General features: G+C 33.2%; 1 long non-coding RNA gene across 1 annotated transcript; it reads right to left on the reverse strand.

The window, feature by feature from the left end:
• Positions 1–1639: 1639 nt before the first annotated feature.
• LOC107012914 lies at positions 1640–3535 on the reverse strand. The gene is made up of 2 exons (XR_001456105.2): positions 3242–3535; positions 1640–2186 (listed from the first exon to the last, which is right to left on the reverse strand). It is a non-coding gene; the product is annotated as an uncharacterized LOC107012914 (long non-coding RNA).
• Positions 3536–5109: the final 1574 nt, after the last annotated feature.

Consider the following 5109-nt stretch of genomic DNA (forward strand, 5'->3'; position numbering starts at 1 on the left):
TATATATATATATATATATTAATTGTTCCATGATACATTATTGTAAATTATTCCCTCTGTTTCATTTTATGTGAGGTAATTTGACTCGACACAAAGTATAAGAAAGAAATAAATACTTTTAAAACTTGTCCAAAATGAATGATAGAAATTTGTGTGGATGTAAATTATTTCATTAAGGATAAAATAGATATTTTATAGCTAAAATTTTACTTAATATAAAAATTGAATCATTCTTATTGGACGAACTAAAAAGGAAAGTAAGTCACATACATTGAGATAGAGAGAGTATATGAAAATGGAACTTAAATAAAATGTAGATAACACGTAACTGTATAGTGTACAATATTTCTCTATCTCAGTTTGTGAAGTTGTAGATCAGAATTCTTTTACCACTTTTTCAATAATGGTTGTGCTGTGAAACAATTGCAACTAATGCTAAAATACAAACAAACATTATATTAATTCCATCTATCAAACGTTATAGCTAGACTTAATACAAAATAAAAATATTATATTAGTTCTAGCTATCAACCTATAAGAAATTCACACTGCATAGTCTCATACGGAGAAAGTTCCCCCAATCAAAGATTTTTTTCATACTCAGGTCTCTAAGTCGAGAGGCTAATTAAGAGAGGAACAACCTCATCCGCTGATTGAATGTTGTTATACTCAATTTACTATATTGATGGATGTTGTTAAACTCAAATTATCGTCTCCATCTCTTTTGGCAGCTCATATATTTCGTATTTGCTTGGAATTATTTTCGGGATAGGTGTGGTGATTTAGTGCTTCGTGCTGCTAGTAGAAGATCTTGGTCTGTTAAATATGACATGGGGATATCAGAAGGAAGAATTCGCTTAACTTGGAAGTCATTGGTGCTGGACAATAGTTAAAAATTGGTGATGTCAGTGTATTTGAATTGATAAGGGCACTCAACCCTTTTTAGATGTCACTATATATTTCGTGCAGCCGAGAGGAAACCAAGGCATAAAATAGTTCGATGTTCTCAACCCAAAATAGTCCACACAAGGAAACTATATCTTGAAAAGAAGCAGAAAGGACATTCTGATGGTTTCAACATTATAAGAATTTAAGGTGAGTTAATAGCTAATTATAAGGTAGTGTATACTAAAAATGATAGCCTTAGCTTTTTAGAATGCATTGAAGGTACTATTTTATTTTAAGAATATTTATTAAGACTGATATAGAGTCATCACTTAATTTTTATAGAATAAATTAAGAAAAAACGGGTTTCAATAGATTAGAGTAGGGAATCAACTGAAAATATTTGAGGGGATTCGGGGTTCTAATAAATATTTTAGGAAGGTTTTAAAGGCACTTAAATTATCCACTAATGTGGTTATCCGACAATTAATTTGTTTGGTTAAAAAGAAAAACTTGTCTTGAATAGAAAATTTGAACTATTTTTTATATAGTTAGAATCATTTTAAAAAGGAAAATGGAAATATTTCCCTACTAAACGAGATATTTTCTTGAAAAAATAATTTTATTGTTTAGTTCACGTGAAGTTGACAAATTTTAGTTAAATTATTTAACGAAATGGACGTCCTTCGAGGATTTGAAATTTTCGACCTTAAGGCTTACGACAAATATTGACAAGTAATTAAATGCGGTGATGTAAAGAGGAAGAGAGAGTTGAGCCCAAGTCTTATTTATGTCCACCTGGGCCAATACTTGGACCTCTTTTTGTTTTGGGCCAAAGGCCCAATTCTTGCCACCTTTGTATGTATCCCAAGCTAAAATTATGAAATTTATCTCTTTGGGCCTTAGGACCATCTTCCACTTTTCCTAAAATTCTAACATGGTAATGATAATAGCAAAAGACAAGGGCTTAGACCCAAAAATAACAAAAATACAAATTTGACAATATTTCCAATTCTCATCCGATTCTTCTATGCATTGACTTTTGCAAACCTGTTCCTCGTTTCCATTGACCGACTGACGCAAGAGATAACGTTAATAGGATGAAGAAGTATTTGAGTCCGAATAGGATTCCACCACCGATCATGTGCATTTCACAACAAACAATTGTGCGTCAACATTAAATTCAACTGAAGTACATGCTTAACTAAATGAACCTATGCGTCGACTTTTGAAAACCCGTTCCTTGTTTCCATTGACCGACTGACTCAAGAGATAACAGTATTGGGATTTTGTGACCCAATCTAGATGCAAATGAAGAAGCATTTGAGTCCGAATAGAATTCCACCACCGATCACATGCATTTCAAAACAAACAATTGTGAGTCAACATTAAATTCAATTGAAGTACATGTTGTTTAACTAAAAAAAAACAAAGCAGAGCAATAATAAGCAAGGGTGAGGGCCATTCAGAAAGTTGAATTTAAGATCATAATCACCTAAATATAGAAGATTTACCACAAACTAGCCTAGTTTATAACTAACAATTACGCTCATCAAAACTGTAAGAGAATAACTTCAAATTAATCGAGTGCTTTAATTTAACCAAAACCAAACAACAAAACTGAAAAACATAACATTTTTTAAGTGATAAAAAATCATGGAAAAGGAGAATGCATTATGACCATTTTTAGAATAAATTACATGCTAGGAATATCCTTCCAGATAGCTCAACCAACAATCAAAATGAGAGCAAATAACAACAATATGTTCTCTTAACAGAAAATTCAGATTTCAGAGGCATTTCAAAGTAATTTTGCATGAACAAAATAAGAACAAATCATTATGCTATCACACATATTAAATTGATTAAAACTCGAACAACTAAGGCTCAAGACATGTTGGACATCATATTACACCATGGCGAGCATAATGAAAGGCGGAGACTCATAAAAAATCAACCCACGAGCTTAAACATATAATCAACTAAAAGAACCCTCATACAATAGCTCTAATAAGATTAAGCCTCAGCTAAATCAATAACAATATAGATCCGAAATGAAAGGTTCTGATACTAAATGAAGAAGAGATCATAATTGACTCCATGAAACTAAATTAGGCTTAAACAACTTCCCCCATGTTCATAACGAAAGATTGTACAAGCGATGATGAAATAAACAAATCATTATAACATCCAAATACCAAACACTTCAGAAATCTAACAAGAACAAGTCATAAAGCAACACGGAGGCAGTCAATAAGCTGATTTAATACTGAAACTAAAACACCATCAAAGACACTTCAATATAAACATAGAACAGCAAAAAACTAATTAAACTGAAATCAAGAAGAGCAATCACCTCTTTCCGGGCAGCGAAGTGGAGACAGTGACGAGCTAGATGAACAACAACTTTACAAACAAATGGAAACTCGAACACATACGATCAACCAGAATTCTGTGCAAAACCTCAGACACGGAGAAACTTGAGAGAAACAGATTCAAAACGAAATAGAAAGTGTGATACTCCGACCAAAACTAAGTTTTCCACTTTGAACGTCTCACTATATTTTCCTTTGCTTAGTGTTTGCTTGAAGTATCTATCAATATATCTCTAAAATTTTCGACTAAAAAAAGTCCCCCCCCCCCCCNAAAGAAAAGACGTTTATATAGTGGGAATCTGAGGTTTTACCTTTTGGAGGAAAAAGGTATATTTTGGGTGAGAAGAAGGGCAGAATTGAAACCCTAGAATCCAGTCTCAATTCAAATTTTCAAAGGATGAAGGAACAGCTGGATTGTACGAGAATTCAAACAAGACCCGCACAAAATTCAGACAACAGGGGTAGCGTGGAGGGCTTGGATCGGTCGATCGCCCTTGAGTGCTATGTGGCTTTATCTCCAAGCGAGCAAGGAAGACCAGACACAGCTGGAAGGATTGAAAAGCAAACTGATCTACTATATAAGTGTACTGGTGAGGAAGACGTCAACACGGAAAAAAGAAATGCATCTTCTTTTTGACGGAAAAGGCGTCGTTTGCAGATATTGTTGCTGCCCTCGTGAACTCACCCTCGCATGAGGCGCGTCCAGACGTCGGTGGTGTTGCTCACGCACGTTGTCGTTGCTTCTCGACATGGTTTATTTTTTGTTGAAGAAGAAAGGTTGGGTCGGGTTCTTAGGTATGGGCTGGGATCCAAGGAAAAGGAATTGAATTCTGGTCTATCAACACTTTCTGAACGCAAATGGGTCAGTTAGGGAATTAAAAATGTGGGCTAGGAAATTATTTGTGTTGAATGCAGGACCCAAAAATGTGTTTAAGGTTAGGTAATAGAATGACAACTAGGAAATATCATTACAAATTGCAAATTGGGCCAAGCTAATTAAAGACTTAGCGAAATTTGGATGTAATTTGTGAAGAAATTAAATACGACGAAGTAATATTAATTAATTAATGAATTTTTTAATCTTAACGAAATAAAATAATCAAATTTTATTATAAAATGATTAAAGCATCGACTTACATCATAACTATAATTAAGACTAAACGAAATTAATGAAAATTTTAACTTAAAAGTGTAAAATCTTTTCGTGACGACTTCAACTATTTATGGAATATAATTGAATATATGTAATGTATAAAACACATTAATTATTTAGAATATTACACAAATAAGTAAAATCATTTTAAAAGCTTAAAAAAATATTTCAGATTTTCCATAAAACCAATTATTTCAAATTGTTTGATTAAGGAGCTCAAAAATTAATTTCTATCGTGGTGGGTCAAAATTGGTTGTCAATAATTGTCCCACATTTTACTTGGATTGATGCAAGAAATTCAAGGAAAATGAAATTGACGAATCTAATTTTGACCAACCATATCTTGATCTTAGAAAAGGTATTCGGTACGGACATTAGGAATTATGGTCGAACTACTTATAGTTGGATACGCTTGATTTAACGCACGATTTTGAAAGAATTCAAAAGAAATCCTGATATCAACTTATGAGGAGATTGGAATGCTCGAGAATAATATTAAAGAGGGAATTTTGGGATATAGTCAATTTTTCAACACAGATTCTGCGTACATATCCCTCAACATAGGGAATCAGGCTACGTGTAGCTCGACTCAATCGGTTGAAAAGGAAATCTATTGTGCAAGATAACATTTTGGTTCTGGAAAAGCGACAAAGTAAGTTGAGTATGAAAAAAAGGCATGCGACCGCTTAGCCATGA

The sequence above is a fragment of the Solanum pennellii genome, chromosome 1 (assembly GCF_001406875.1).
Source record: "Solanum pennellii chromosome 1, SPENNV200".
NCBI classification, from domain to species: Eukaryota; Viridiplantae; Streptophyta; class Magnoliopsida; order Solanales; family Solanaceae; genus Solanum; species Solanum pennellii.